The sequence below is a fragment of the Danaus plexippus genome, chromosome 14 (genome assembly GCF_018135715.1).
Source record: "Danaus plexippus chromosome 14, MEX_DaPlex, whole genome shotgun sequence".
NCBI classification, from domain to species: domain Eukaryota; kingdom Metazoa; phylum Arthropoda; class Insecta; order Lepidoptera; family Nymphalidae; genus Danaus; species Danaus plexippus.
Genome location: NC_083546.1, coordinates 1,146,571 through 1,164,521, shown reverse-complemented (window position 1 = coordinate 1,164,521; position 17,951 = coordinate 1,146,571). Strand labels below are relative to the sequence as shown.

The following is a 17,951-nucleotide window of genomic DNA, read 5'->3' as shown; positions in this document are numbered from 1 at the left end:
TAGAAGTGTCCTTAATTTAAATTAATATTGTTTGCCATTTAAAGACAAATAAACAGACTAATAACTATAACGTGTATTTTGTCGTTGTATGCAAATACGTTTATTATGCAAGTTTTATAGAGCTGTCTGTCTGTAAGTCTGGTGGCAAGTGTTACGCAAATTATACAAGTAGGTTAATATAACCCGTGTAAATAAAAAAAATCAATAATAAATATGGATACACCAATAAGTCACTTACATAATCTGACTAGTTTGTCAGATTAATCATTAAACCTCTTCTAGACGAGCTACACATACGTCCACAGAATACTGACAGATGTAGAAAAAATGTCGGTCCCCTCCAATATCCGGATCTAAATTTGTAGCGTTTCTGAGTCCCAACGACACCAGTCACCAGTACTCTAAATACGTTTGCGTTGATTTTAAAAATTTCAACTTCAAATTGTTTTAAAGCGACAGTTTATCTAAGACATTGATTTTAACAAACGATTTAAAAAATTAACTTGCCCCGTCGAATAATGTCCATGATTTTGAGTTTTAACAAAAAAATCCCCTAAGAGATTATGTTGTGATCAAAATAGAAATACCGTTTATTGAAATTAATCTTGGATTGGAACGACAAGTCTAGACATCTCAGCTGGCTGTCTGGAATGTCCGATTAATACTCGTATATTTCATAGTAGACGTAAAAACTGATTATATAAAAGAAATAAAATTTTCAGATTAAAATAAAATATTTGCTACATATGGATTTTCATAACATTTATTTTTATCTACAGACTAACTTAAATTTATTTTTAATTAGTATCTTTAATAGAATTTTCAACTAATTCCATTATGTTCGCAGTTTTACGGTGCCATTTTAAAAACCACGTCACGGAGTAAATGCGAACAACTTAATATCAATCCCTGTGCAATCTATTACGTACATTAATACTGGGACACAGAATTCAAAATGCTGCGTGTATTTCAGTAACAAAATTCATTTGAAGCCATCTTCGCCTAATGAGTTTACGGTAAAAAGAGAGAAATGCCAAAATTATCAAAGCAAAATAGCCAACGTAGTGCTTGTGAGAATTTATTTAAATATTTCTTGAATTTATTTCATATTCGTATAAAAATGTTCGTTAATTTAAGAATATCAAAAGAATATTATATTTTACATAGAAATATATTTTCATTGGGGCTAGATAAAAACAACTTCCTATTCACAAACCATTAAAAGTACTGGACGGAATCCTTAATGAGATTAGGAACTAGGCGGTATAAGACACAGGGCCGGACGTTTATTTTAAGAATATTATCTTAAAACTAGTAACGAGGAAATAAACGGAATTTCAGTATCAGGCACACTTTCCTGAGTGAACGAACGCGTGCGCATCTATTTATATAAATACCGAGGGCGAGTCTGCCCCCTTCTTTTGTTCGTGTTACATCTTAAATAGATCGTTGGGGTGTCGGGATGCGCATGAGTCAGTGACGGTTAGCGCGCCGGCGCGTGCGCAGAACCGCGCCCAATTTGAAACACGAAAAAACCTATGTGGTGTGCAGTGATTGGTGGCAGTGATTAATATGTGATTTCATTTAACTTCATTCTCGTTACATTGGTAAGACGGCATTATTTATTAAAAAAATTATAACATCTAAAATAAAATTTACGGTATCCCAAAAAAATAAGGAAATTCATATTTAAAATATATTATTTCAGTGGTTATACATAAAAATAGACTGGCAACTGTTATACCACGCGCTGAAACACCTCGAGAGTTACGTTTACAGTAAAATTAATAAACAGGCCGCTGACCCCGTTCCGTTAATTTCCCGTCTGCATTCAGCCACTCGCAATTTAAACGGGTGATAACAGATTTCAGCTGTGGGTCTAAAACCCTTATCATTAATACTAACAAATGTAACAATGCTCTTTGCATTTCGGTAAAATGAGCAGTAAAATTTCAGTTAAATTTAATTTTTAAAAGAATTTATATTAATTTATATTTCTTTATTTATATTCAAAGATATTGAATGTTTTTTTTTTTTGCTTTTGCTTTTACAAAAATGAAGACAACAAAATATGTCAAAGCTATATTGATATCACGATGAAATAACAATACAGCCAGCAAAAACATCCAGTACCATCAGAACGGCATAATCAAGAGACTCAAAGGACCGGAAATTCGTGGCAACGAGATTGAAGCACGCAATTTTGTTATCTGTGCAAACACAATAGGGTCGTATCTGCCTTTTGATGATACCGCTATAATAACCAGCCTTTATAAAGACGGTAGAACCGTGACAGGTTAGGCATATCAAGATCTCGGTAGGGTCAAGCATATTAAGATGTCCTTTAATCTATAATGATACTCAGAAAAATTTTCTTCCTTGCATATTTACCATCATTAACTAGAAAAAGCAATGAAAAATTATAAAAAATATAAATAAAATAATTGCTGTAAAATAAAAAAAACAAACAATAATTATTAATGCACAGCAATATATAATGATCTTATCGACGTTGCGTATATTTTAAATATTAAATTAATTCATAAAAATGAAATAGAAAATCTCTAATCGAAAAGAAAAATTCAGTTTGACTGAGTTAAAGCGAATGAAAATAAAACATTTTTCAACATTTCATACTGTTGGTGCAAGTTACCCGAGCGGCTTACAGCGGTAACAAATAAAGGAGTGAAGTTTGCAGAAACTGGTTTATATTGACGATACGGAATATTCATGAAAATAGTGAATTCTTTAAAAAGACAATTTCGTACGGTATATTGAATTTTTAAATTTTGCTTTAAATTTTAGTACATTCTAAAATATCGTGCTCTCAATAATACTTTAGTAATGTTTTTTTATAAAGTAAAAATCGATAATGATAAATTAGCTACACACTCGATTCACCGCATCGATAGACGGTCTCAAAACTTAAACAAATGGAGAAATAAGTAAGACACATAGTGACAACTTAAAAATAGATACATGTATTGTATTTCACTACTAAGATTTAGAAAATCCATTCGGAATTGCACCAAACTCACAAATCCCTGCGCTTCGCTTACAAATTGAACGGTATATAAGTTTTAGTAAGCAAGCAATATACCTATGTTACTAAATCTTAGAGTAATCTTTATGTTTCGGATAAATTATTAGTTTCCTCGCTTTAAAAAGAAAGTAAAATTGAGTTACATCGTACACTTTTATACAATATTTAGTTTGAAACAATATAAAATATATTTTATAATATAAATATGTCGATCCAAACATATAAACAAAATATTGAAATAAAATAGGTTTAAAAAAATTTATATAATATTATTCTTATGACAAATTATAAAAAAATTGAAGCTCTTGAGAGCGCTGGTGATGAAAGTGGGTAATTTAAATATTATATTTGGCATTGTTTTCGTTTGTTTCTTATATAAAGAAGTAAATTTTATGAGGTTTTTTTAGTTAGTTTCAGCCCCTTAATTATAAGGTTTACGCAAATATAAAACCCTTTACTAAAATCACTTAAAACTACTATAAGACTGTAAAAATGCTAACCAATTTCTTTTTTACATTTGCATTTCTATAAGAGAGAATAATAATTTAATTTATAGTCAGCTTAAATTTCCTTCGGCAGAATAATTTACTTAATTTAATTAATAATTGATTTAATTCAGAGCACTAGTTATTAAGGTACATCCGATGCCCACAACCTTGAAGCAAAGACAATAGAGTGATTAGTTCGACTACTTTCAACATTAAGGTTACATGAAAGCTTCTGTGACATGTACTGCCTTGATTGTACGTCATTCGAGCCTCATTTTGTTGTTTATTAATGATTTTAGCATTATGAATGTTATCACAACTGGTAAAAACATTACTATTACTACACATTGTTCGCATTTTCCACATGAAAATGTGATACAACGCTCACAATTTTAAATTAAACTAAGTTGTTTGGAAACTATGCTTTTTTTATTATTTTATATCTACTTAATCCCAACGTTTCGGTCCCTTTACAGCAACCATGATCACGGGCAGACGAGATGAACCTTTCATATAGATAGATGTAAATATAAAATAACAAAACAACACGTAGTATCCAAAAAAAATTGTTTCTTTTAGATATGTACTCCAAAATCATATTATAATGATTTCATTTCTGGCAATTGAATAAAATTTATCGAATACGACTTATTGATTAATATAAAAATATTCTTTTATAATGTCACATGTAACTTAAAAATTTTTTTGTTAATACTTTAGTATAACACTCTTGGAATTTCCAAAGGAACGACATACTACCCACACATTCAGTAATTTTCTTGGTTCACAATTTAAGTCTACGCGACATGATAGCAATAAAAAATAAATATTGATTTTCCGCTATCATTAAACTAAAAATAATATGTCTATCAAAGTCGATAAACCAGAAGAGATTACGATACCTTTAAGATATAAGAATATTCAAATTATACATTAATTATTATTAACTAAATAATATTATCAAACAAATCGTAGGTGTCCATTTCAGCGTACTTTTCTTACTCGAAATATTCACTAACATTGTACTGCGTGAAGAGTGGATATATTGTTAAAGGTCATGCATCAATTTGTCCGGCTAAACATGGACTTGGTGCGTGGGCAGTATCTCATCGATATGTGTCAATCAGTATTGATGGGAGCTTCATTGGGTCATGTTTGTTCAAACTTCTGTCTATCGAAATTCAATTTTGCAGTGCTATGTTACTAATACCGATTAATAGTTTTAGGTATTGAATTTTAACAGAATTCGGTATGATTATTATGTATAGGGCTTATGGGACCTAAAGCCCTCTCCTTGAAAGGTGTTTACTTCTTAGTGCAGTGTAGGTAGACCACCAAACAGTTGAAATGACAAAATGGTCAGATTATCAGGAACGCTATTTCAACATATGGCCTCAGAGCAGTTGTCGTGACGTACATTGGGGAAGCCTATTTCCAGTAGTGATAAGCTAGTTTCATCATGTCAATATCATATCATTTGAAATACTTTTGTTTGTAACTTCCTCATGATTTCTCTGGAATTCTCTATTTTATGTGAAAATAGATACTGCATAAACTAGACAAAAGCAATAGAATGTAATGACCTTAACATTATCCAAAGAAACTCTGTTACAGATGATTTTGGACGTTGGACGTTTGGACGTTGGATGTTGAAATTGGACTATCTTGGTAATAGTAATATGAATAAATCCGGTTCATTTAAAATTTTTGATTGCTAAAAGATATTATACTTCTTTTAATTTAGCTGCTATTTTAAAATGTACGCTAAAAGGAAATGAAATTTAATAAAAATGTGTAGAATAGTTTTGTGTAAAAAATTACAATTATCAAAATTTTTATCGATTCATTTAACAAAAACCGTTGTGGTATTTTTTCATATCCTACAACAGTCGTAATTAATGTATTACGAAACAAAAATTTATATTTTGTCGCTGTTTCGTCGTTTTAATTTATTTCCGTGCTAATTGGAAGAGCAGTTTAATAACGGTTTTAATTGTTTCCGATGACTAAGTTGCCAACTTTGTCCATTTATCTATCTCTTGCTTTCAAATTTGATCTTGTAACATTAAATGAGAAGTATTTTCTGGTATCAAAAGAACATCTCATTAACAAAAGCCCTTTTGATAATACACTCAAGTTGTGTTTCACTCGAATTTTCTATATATACCCTTTTTATGAACAGCTAACCCTTTTTTGTTAAGCCAAAACCCCTCAGGTTTAAGAGCGAAGTGATACAAATTCGTCGTTCGGCTTTTACCTCCACGACTTTTATTGTTACACAGGAGAAATTAGTAAATTAAGTGACTTCATATATATACATTTACTGGATGTTCTTGCGCGCTTTGAAGTTACCGCATGTAAAAGAAAATTTGGGGATATGGCCTTCCAAGGGAATGTCGTCCTTATGCTAGTAATTTCAGAACTTATGTTTATTTGTATGTTTTATTTATGAAGTGAAATAAAGGTAATTGGTATATGATAAAATAGGCAGCATCTGAGTAACATCTTGTTATGTTATTACATTTACAAACTGCTCTTTAGTACGATCTATGTTGATGTTGCTCCTACGTCTTATAAAATATATCACTAAAGTTATTTCAAAACTCATGATGTAAATACATTTGTATGTGAATGAAAGTGTGTATATTTCTTTCTCAAAACTACTTAAAGCTTGGACAGAACTTTGTATTAAAGTAGCTTTAGTAACGACGCTACAAATACGTCTCCTGTGTATAAATATCCAAAAGGGCTTGTAACCTGCAAAACACAAAAACATGTATAAACACTGAAATATTTAATTCGTGGGAATATCACGCGCTCATTTAATGTAAAAGATACATTCAATACCAATTTTTCATTCAAATTTCCAAGTATTTTCTTATCACGTTCATACTCGATTAGAACAAGAGACACTCGCAGCCGGATCTTTCTCATTTCCATACTATTAAACCTTACGTCTCCCTTGGAATGAAGGCACGTAAGGAAATGAAATTTGCCTTTTGGATTTTGTCAGCGGTTTTACCTCTGAGCAGAATTTTATTTCTAATTTAAAATGATTTTATTATGTTGCGGCAGGCGAAATTGGTGGACGTAATATTAGTGTTTACGCTGACTAGACCAGAATAATTTGACATTTTCTTTATTAACTACATCTAAATAGTAGTAATTTATTCATTTATTTATATAAATATACATATATGAATGTATATATTTAAGCCTTTTTGAGTCACAAATTTTTCTTCAAATCCAAAGTAATTTTAATATTCTTTTTTTATGTTAATTTCTCTATGAGAGTCGATAATTTTGGTGTTTTGGTCAGTTTCTCACAACTAAACTTTTTGCCCTAATATTGATTTTTCAATAGATAATGAGTATGCTTAATTTACCAGCTTCAGTAAAGACACGTCTCATTAGAAATTCTCCCTAAAATTCGAATACTTTAATTGTATACTTGTATAGAATTTTACATATGTACCATAAATTAAATATATATATATATATATATATATATATATATATTTGTATAATCACACATCAAGTTATGTTGTTTATTTTATATGATTCTGATTACTTGCACGTGAGTTGGTATCCTTAAAATATAAAGAAAGATTACGGAAGGCGGACGCTAATGAATTATTTACATCAAGTTTCCAATTTATACGTCGCTAGTTCCGTAAAATGAATCAGATAATTTACTATACAATTTCAGTTAAATTTAATTGGAATCAAATTCTTATAACTATGTGTTTAATGTAAAGAAACGATGAGCTAATACTTGAATGAAATTTAAATTAGAAAATATTGTATAAATAGTTCATTGACAAGATCTGTGTTCGAACCTGTAACCTAGGAAATATCCTTTAATATTTTTGAATCATAATTTACATATATATATATATATTACAATACAATCATAATTGATCTTTCTAGACGGAAGTGTAAATGAAAAATAAATGTAATCATATAATTGGAATTTCCAATCTGTCGATGTAAATATTTCAGTCGTACAAAATAAAACGAAAAATCCACTGTTGTCATGCTGGCTTGACAAATGAAATTTTCGGGCCAACTGACGCTATTGCAGCGATAAGAGTTAATAAAAGTAACAGGGTCAATGACATCATTTATATCATTTAATTACATAAATACATAATAGTAACCGGTTATATTAATTTTAACCTTTGTATATTTGTATGTATATATTTTATATTCGTTTAACCCGATATTGTAATATCCTGAATGCGAATTGTATCTTACTTTTGGTATTCAAACGTAATCGTCAACACAGACGTTCACGACACGTATATTTACGTTTTATTTGACTCAATTCATTTTAAGTGTTTTTGTTTTTAAGCGGAACGTATTTACTCTCCTTTTCCAGGTGGGCGAGGCTTATCGCTGTCATCAGTTAACGTTTTAACCTGCCGAATTGAAAATTTAAATAAAGCGTAATGATTTGCACACGGAATAAACTTAAAATTCGGGTTTAATACCATTAAGTTTATTTTATTTTCCGCTTTTGTTTCTTAAATGTTTTTCACAAGCATTTACTTTCTATGTGGCTGTTTTTCATTCTGAATTCTTTAATTATTCACTTCTATATTTAGTTAGTACAACGTTTACATGAATCACAACTTTGTTTTAATATGTATTCGATAATAAAAAAACAAATTTTCTACTAAATTTCCACCAAAATGTATGTATTGGTACATATATAAGGCGTATTTTATGTACAACATTGCCTTGTTTTGCGTTTTAATGTCGCTGGAAACAAAACCCGAGCGTTAATTAAGAAATATTTTTTGTTGGGTACCGAAGATTTATAGTTCGGAACGAAGCATTTTTCCTGGGACTTTTTATTAAATTTTTTCGTCATAACAATGTTATCTACATAACATTTTTGAAATTAAGGGAAATATTTTTTTTATTATTTCAATATCATATGCAATCCTCAACGCACTTATATTTTTTTAGAATTCTAAACAAAGCAGTGACAAATATTTTTTTTATCAGCCTTATATATTTATATTATTTTTATTTTGTTTATCCTGAATTATAAGACAATATACAAGAATAAATGAAAATCTTGACTTAAATAATATTTGCACGAAATTTTGTGAAGTAATGTCAATTTCGTGAAAAAAACTGATGTTGGTATTATAACAAGAACCATAAAATAGAAAATACACGCAAGAGACGGTTCTAATAGCTTTCTAATATAAAACAAGAACTTTAATCCAGTAAATGGGTCTCTGAAGAACTCTTTAGTTTTCCGAGCGGTTCGAAATTCTTTTAAAGAACTACTTCCCCTTATCGCCCTCACGATTAACCTTATAAAAACCTAATCATGAGAGTGTTAGTATTAATAACTGTCTGGCCTTAAGCGGAGAAAAAGTTATGAGCAGGAGGAAAGGAAAAATGTAAGCGAATTCAATCAATGAGATCGATAAAAATTTTGTAAAGTTATGAAAATATTTCAAGATTTATGAATTTAATGAGTTAAAAACTTTTATCTGTGAGAGTTTCACTGGTGAAAACTCTTGTTATTCGTAAATGCAAATAAATCGAGTGAAATAACCTAAAAAAGGAAATTAATTTTATGATGAGATATGGTACTCGTACTAAGTACTCACGCAAGCTCTGTTCGTAAACTTCCGCGAGATAGTTTTTGTTTACTGTGAAGTTCTAAGCTAAACTTTTTTGGATGAAATGTTAATTCCAGTTCAGATAGAAATTAGATTATGTCACGGTGTTTTCGCGGAAAGAAAATTAAAATGACATCCGCGGCTCACGGAAATATAGTTTTAACAAAACTTGTCAATATTATGGAACGTACTAAGTTTATATTATATATAGTGAGTTCAATGTTTAACTTATTCTAGTTTGCTTTAAGTACATAAGCTTTTTAAAATCGTGTCAGCACGTTGTAAAATCAAAACAAAACAATAATAAACGTGTGTACGGTCTATAAATTTCCATTGTTTATAAACTCACAGAAATCTAATGGGTTATAAATCACTCTTGTCGTCTTTGTTACAAATATTTTGAAATCGATACCAAATCCCGTAATAATATTTATTCCTATATAAAGAGTAAGGAACTTTACATTCCAACCGCAACGATCCAATACTCCGAGTTTGCTAGTTTTGCTGAAAGTCAGACGCAGAAGTTGCTTTGAGTATTTATAAGTATTTCCTTGAAAGATAAATTTCCTGTAGATGATAAACGAGCGGGGAATAATAAGTGTGGAGGTTCCGGGGCTTTTCTGGTTTGTTTTTGATACAAGGAACATTAACAATAGCCATGACCAATATGTCTATATTTAGACACACCAGTGTTTAAATGAAAGTCGTATATAAAATTAATAAACAAATAAAATTTATGTTTTATATTATTTTTCATTTAATATGAATCTCAGTGTATAATATAAAAAATATATATGTGTACGAAACTATACAATCAAACCTAACCCCTTACATCACCTGTTAATATAACAATATTTATACATTAATATGTTTAACATTCCCTATTGACTATTTAATTACAAATAATCCAAACATATTTCCAATAGAGATGTAAATATCCGACCGTATCAAATAAATATTTTATTGAACAACTGTAGCACAATTAATTCATAAGGCACCGCTGCTACATGTACAAATAAACAGAATTACATTAAAATTCAACATTAAACCTTATAATTTTCGAAACGTAACATAATACGGTAACTTGACCGAGCTTTAACCTTTCTGCGGTTCAAAATTACTTGGGTGAAGTTAATTTAGATGGAAGCTTTGCCGAAATTTAATATCGCGGAAGAGCATAGTTTATTCAGTACCTATCCGACCCACGACGGGCATATAAGCTTTGAATACAAGGACTGATATTGTTAACTATTAACATCTTCAACTATTATTTAACATCGGAGGATGTGCGAAAATTTTAGACAATACTATTGTTAGACGTTTACATCAAGCTAAAGATAATGTTTATTTAAAATATTATAGCAACATACACAGTTTGAGAGTTTCAGAGTGATAAACGATCAAAAACATACGAATTATACAGACATTTATCTGTATATATGTCAAGCGAATATAAAAATATTTAAAGTTAATAAATAAAATTATATTACTAGAAAAATTCCAATAGGCATTTATTCGCTTCACGTATCGAAGGGTCAGTTTCGCTCGCTTCAATGCAAATATAATATTATGGACCCTTGGATATTATGATTTTTACTTTATTATAACCCAAAATGTAATTGTATGAGTATAATAGCTTCAATAGCAAATGGTATGGAAATGCCTTTAATACATCAAATGCTCGATTTATGTAGCGAATAGGCGTAAGAGCTACAAATAATTGAATTCCTACAGTGATTTCATGAACTAGAAAAGGTAATTATAAATTTTTTTCATGCAAACATTGAATGACATTTATCCTTTATAAAATAACATTGAACTAAACTTCTATTCTCACGTTAGTTTAAGTAAATTCATCAAAATTAGTTAAGTAGTTAAAAAGCTTTATCAGTTCATAGTTTTTAATATGAATTCAGTGACAGTTACCTATGAAGTTGAAGTTAGCAGGGCGCTTTGTGAATTTGAATCACGTTATAAAATTTTACGTCCAACCGGAAGACGTTTATGTAGGGGAAGGCTAAACTAAATAACACTAATACACTTTGTAGTCCATCAATAAATTAGATCACGCAATATTTGGTACATAAGCAAGAGTAGCGTGCCCCACGTCTATTTACACAAGATACTGAATAATGGAGACAAAATGTCGTCATTTTCTCCATGACGCTGTAACGGCTTAAATAATGTATTTCTTGCTCCTTGTCTCTAATTCCAACTAACTCAATATTAAATTTTGGTGCCACTCGGCGAACATAAACAAAACTATATTTAGGAAAAGAATATAATGAAATTTAGTTAATGAAAAGCTTTCAATACTTCTTTACAAATTCTGCAATCCTTTACGCGTTTATTCTCAAACGATTATGTATTTTTGATAGACATTCCGTTTTAACTTCAAACATTTAATAATGTGAACATAGAGAAAATGAGGGCATATTATCAAAGTTTTTATAATAATTCTTTTCGCTGAAATTATACAGCTGTTAAAAGAGTTCTGGTTCACATAAAACGTGAAAGCCAGTAAACGGACGTATCTCATTTACGCGTTCTTGATCCACGTAATAAAGGAAACCCGTTACACCGAACCGAGCAAATACATAAGTTATTTTTAACAAAATTTATCAAAAACTCTTCTTTTTCATGTAACTGTGTAACTATATTCAATCAATTTAATATATTTATTATCCTAAATATTCTGAAATTAATCATTGAGGTAAACAGATAAAACGATTTGGTTTAGAATATGGCAGAACAGAAACTATTTGTAGCATGTTATAACACTTTTTCACTGTAAAATAAGATACCATTGACGAATCAATTCAATTATCTGTATTGAGTTGTCTCAAGGCTTTCAATTTTTTTTCATCCCGTTCATTAGGACTGTATTCCTCTTTCGCAGACAGAGAGTTTTTTAAGCCTCTGGTGTTAAAGTCAAAGAAATAATTAGCTAATGGCTTATATTCCATTTTATATAGCATCACTGTTTTTTAATTTATATATGATAAATTATATGCAATTATCATAGAGAATGAAACCTTGATTAAAGAAGTTTTAGTTTAGCTTTAGATATTTAGTTGTTCCTAATTATATGCCCAGTCGAATAATAAGAATTTTCGAACTCATATGTATTGAAATGATTTAAAACTTTAAAGTTTTTACATATAATAATTTATAAAATGACGTCTTAATTCATAAAGAATAAGTTATACACAAGTACACTTACTTATATCGAAAGAAGGAAAGAACAATTAATATTAAGTATAAAAAAAAAAATATATAAAAAAAATAAGTTCAATGTGAAAAGTTTTGTGTATTAATATTAATTTCATAGTGATAATAACATTCCAGTCGGTGTAACAGACGGAATAAACGTGAAATAAAACTGAACAAGCATTGTTATGGTCTCACAGGAATAATAATGAGGTGCTTGTAGATCTGACCATTCAGTTTGGCATTGAATAAGTAGCACACACGTTTCAATATTCATTTTCCAACAAAATAACGTAATTTTTTATTGTGTTACATTACAAAATCATATTCAAGAAATATTATTAATACATTGTGCAATATAGCTAATTAATTTTAAAGACTAATAGCTTTCATTTCTATTAATTAAACATTTCATTATCTGAAGTAAAAATCTAAAAAGAAAGTCTAGACAAGCAGAATGTTATTAGTATTCATATAACTGATAACCTCCTTTTCTATGAAATTGTTTCAAAATAGATAATTCTTAGCCTTGAAGTAGTCTGTCAGACGTGGCTGGCCAAGTTGGCAGCGCGCAGTTTTTCGCTAACCAATTGACACAGATCGAATATGGGGGAAACGTGGGCGCGGAACAACAAATAAAACTTTTTTGCGTATTACGTTGTGTTTGACCTAATTTCACACTTTTTTTTATAGAATGATTTTGTCTTTATTACAAGTGACTTTTTGAAAAAGGTAGGCTGGGGTTTTAGCGAAAAGAAGAGATTTTCTAGTATTCCATCTTTTAGTATCAAAAAAGACTCATTACAAGAAACTGATACTAATTTCAGAGAATTTTTATATACAAACAATTGTTTAGTCAAAATAATTGCATTTGCTAATGTTTAATACTGTCTTAATTCATTTTATAGCTAAAGTTATCGCTTATATCATAAAGAATCAACTTATAAAATTCATAAAGTAATTGTAGTGGCAAAATGTTGCTTTTCGTAATAGTAGAATTTACAAAAGCAGAAATCTTTACACATCTGTATACAAATATATGTCATTTTTAACAAAATTCAAGGCAATATGTATTACTTGTCTTATTCAAGGGGCTGGAAAATCTCAAGCGTACGATAAAAACTCCTAAAAATATCTAGAGCTAGTACGTCCTAGGAATATAAAGTGCGGCATTGCCTAGGTAATGGTTTGTGAACTCAAGATCTATCTTGCTTGAGATGTCAGATCTATTGTGGAATATTTTGTCCATACGACATGTCAGCATGGAAAATCTTTTATTCTCGATGGTGTTTTTTTATTTTTTGTATTAGATTATCTTATATGGTATTATGAAACAAAAATATACTATTCATTTTTAAACATATTCCAATTAAATAATCAAATATGTTGTATCATTAGTCTAATGATGATGACCTTGTTTCCAAATTTAAGAACTGGAAAAAAATCTGATAGTGTTTGGGATTATTTCGTTAACAAACATATAGAAAAAAAAGACACGAATATTAATCTTGAGAGCAAACATTACCACGTTTGTTTCACGAATGTTGTAACCTCAATTTACTAAGAGGACCAAACAAACAACAAAGCACTAAACAAACAAACACACCTTCCGTAATTAACTGCATATCAATCGCAGTGATGAGACGTCAATGTTTGCTAATCCACCCGAAAAATGTCCATGCGAAAATCATTCGTATGATTAACTTCCAAGGTTCATACTTGATCGGACATGGTTTGGGTAAATATATGCTGTAATTATATGGAGGTTGCCTTTCAAGTAATTAGGTTGCATGGTCGAAATGAGAGACGGTTTTCCGTTGTTCTGCTTAATGTAAGGGATGTCTTTTTGATTTGTATTATTTACAGATTAACGGTGAATTAATTTCTTAAATAATCATTCATAGTTCTTATTTAAATTAATATAGGTTGTTTTTTATTGTGAAAATAAAACATAAATTCTAAACCAATTTTATTCTTGTTTAGCTTCATATATATATAGTGTAATATATTCTTAATATTATAACATACAAGAGTTTTGCGAAATAAACAAAGACACCAAAGGTGAGAAAATTGGGTGCTCATAAGCACTGAGAGAAATAAATAATGCGCCATGTAATAAGAACACTTTCTTGTATGTATGATATTATTACGTTGATATACAAAATCTAGAACCGAAATTATATATTTTTGTTTCATTGTCCTGTATAAATACTCCTTTCTTTTTACCTCAATGCTTATTGTGTAATTATTATTATGCAATGTCGTGGTACGTTTAAAAAAAAAGTACTGTTTTTATATGATACCCCAATAATACAAATAACAATCTTCTCCGAGTCGCTTTAAATTTAATCATCGAAAAAATATTCTCCTTCATGTAGATAACATAGCTTTATAACCTTATCTTAATAAAAGGCATTATCATGAGCATTTTTTAAAATATATATATTATAAATGGTACCGTCTAAGTTTATATATATATATATATATATATAAATATATTATGTAATGGTTGATTAACGATTTCATTAAGGACCCAATAGCTTAATTCGCAAAGCGATTATAAGTTCGAATGCTTCGGTGATCATTTATTGACAGATAACTAAGTTCATCAAGTGAATTCACATTCCATAAACTTAAAGTATATTTTGATATAATATTTTCTATGGCATACCGTTATTCAGCTCAATTGGCTCCAAGTCGAGTGTGAGCCGGAGCAGTAAAATTCAATGGGAAGAAAACAGATATGGAAGTATTTATTTACATGACGTCCTTAATCTTCAAAATATGCTTTTCACCAAGTCATAACAATGGTATACATAAGAATAAAACACATTATAACATATCTAACCATATTATGAGTATAAAATTAACCTACGTATATAGAAAAGCAATTACAAATTAAATCAGTCGTTCCTATAGGTGAAATAAACTAGATTTATCTAATAAATTTTCCTCTTCAACTTTGAGAAAAAATCCATTGTATAAGCATACAATATTTCCACTTCGAATAATTAAAATTCATTTATAAAAGGATTGGGGACGATATCGAGAAATGGTTTTAATTATAGAGACTCATTTTTTAGTTTATCAATAGCAGATGTTACAGGTTTTAAGATCTATTCTCATCACATATGAATCGGACCCTTTGTTTACTCTCACTCATCCGCAGTGCATTAAACCGTGCCGTTAACCTTTGACTGAAACTAGGGTGGACTACACTTAAATATCGCTTCGAACAAAAAAAACCTTCTAAAATTTAATTTTAACGTACCTTTAACACGTAGTCCAATAATATAAAATTAAATTTTATTTGCAATAAGAGCTTTATTGATTTTGATATTAAAAAAAATAAGACTAATAGATTAAAGTAAACATAACGTATTTAAAATCAACATGCCATATAAAACAGCAAATATATATATATATATATATTAAAAGGTAAATAGCATATAAGTATAGCAACTCACTGGACGTCCAGGTTAACAGCAAAGGCATTTGAAGTATGATCTCTATTGTATATTACGTGCGGAATCAGATATAGATTCCGTAATGTGAATTCCTAATTACATTCGATTAATAGAATATAGTAATATGATGTATGATTATTAATTAATCCGTATTATCAACAACTAGCGAGGTGATTAAACCAAATACCCATAGGAGATAAAATAAACAGAGAATATTTATGCATTATTTTGTATTTCATATCTGAATTCTAAACATTTCTAACTATACAATAATTTTGTTGACCAAATGTAGGATAACATTGTAAATGATTAAAAAAACAGCTTTCCTATCAAAATAATGAGAGGCTTATGTTAAATTATAAATTGTTTTCTTAGATGCTTTAAATTATTCCGGCGACGAATAAATCTTATCATATTCCCTAAGCTCACTTCTAGTTTCAACACATAGCTTTAGCTGACTATAGATATGAGGGGTTCTGCTTTTAGAACACCCTCTGTAGATCTCTTTAATGCCCATATATAGTAAGATGACAGAAGCTTTTATGCTCAGTGAAAAATCCTTATTTTTATTAATAAACAATTATTTTCAGATTTGTTTATAATAAAGTAAATAACTCTTATCTTCAATTCTGATTCTCTACAAAGTTATAGCATTTAATTATTTTGTTTTAAGTTATATTGGTTTAATAATTAATTGACCTTAAATGCCTTATCGAGTCTCTATCAAAACTGAAGTAATTCCGAACTTTTTTGTATTTACTGAAGTTCAAAGGGTGTAAAGCCTTTACTCGTTCCAATTCAGGTCTCGTGTACCTTTTTTGTAAAAGATAATTGTTTTAAACATAGACTGTCGTAAAAGTAAACGCCTTTAACTATTTTATAATGGTCTTTAATGGATAGCTTAAAGCTTAAAAGTGTACCGAAACTATCAAAGCTGTTGCTGCTTAAAACTTTAATTAATAATAAACATTATGTTTTTTTACACGCTGTTAAAATAACTTAATGTTTTCTCTAATATTATATTCATAGTATCGAAAAAATAAAGTTTCAGTCCAATTGACAAATACAATAAGTCATTTTTGATTAATTTTCTTTTCCCTAAAAGTCGGTAACAAAAAAAACCTAAAATGTTTTATCGAAGAGTTAAAATGAATCGTTTCTGTGTAAATAAGGCAAAGGGCTTTTAGCCCAGCGTTGACTCGTTTATCTTTTCAAAGATCTCCAAATGCGAAGTTAACTTTCCTTAAGCGGCCTAACAAGGTCCCAGTAAGCGATCCTGAAATTACTCTGAAATTCAGGCAGAGATGAGAATGAAAGTAATTATAGAAAACTGAATTGAATTGGCCTTATTTATTTTATTACAAACACACTTACTGTGCTCTTTGTATTTTAAGTTTCAATAAAATTAAGTTATAATATCCTCTAATACCCAATAAGATATTGATCGACTGTAAGGCGTTATTAATCCTTAATCAGGCTTAAAGACCCAAGTGCCCGACCAAAGATTTGGGATATATTATTCAACTCAGTTATATGTACTGTTCGGTGACTTATCGGATCATAGGATAAGTTCTAAACTTCATTAGATTTGTCACATCTATTATATATTAAAAAATAAATATTTAGCCCTATCCCGACTCATATACGGCTTTAAATAAAAAAACAACTCTATAAAACTTTATTTATTGTACAAGAGTTGTGTAACAAAATATAATACAGCTGTAGTCTTTTCAATTAAATCGATTTACTAACCAAATTTTTTTTTAACAGTGATCCGACGTTTCGATTACTTTACAGCTAACATGATCGTAGACAGACGAGATGAAAGTGTAATTTTCATCTCGTTGGGAAAATAAAATAATAAAGGATGCATTGTATCCGAAAAACTTAGTTTCATTTAAAATTACACACGCGAAAATTTTAAATATCATTCATAAATATAAAGAGATCTAAGATTATCGCGAGTATTCATTGAAATAAAACTAATGTATTTCGGATTTACTTCGCGTTTATAATTATTTTGAACAACACACTCCAGACGTTTCGGTTAGTCTGCAGCAAGCGTGATCACGGGCAGACGTCGTAACGCGTAGTAAAT

General features: G+C 29.5%; 1 protein-coding gene across 1 annotated transcript in view; it reads left to right on the top strand.

Annotated features, from left to right (window-relative positions):
* The first annotated feature begins 1,462 nt into the window (after window positions 1–1,462).
* LOC133319183 (uncharacterized) overlaps window positions 1,463–17,951 on the top strand; it is a 32,384-nt gene continuing 15,895 nt past the window's right edge. The window contains exon 1 of the mRNA XM_061522643.1: window positions 1,463–1,607. The gene's annotated coding sequence lies outside the window, so the exon portion shown is untranslated. The remainder of the gene's footprint in view (window positions 1,608–17,951) is intronic.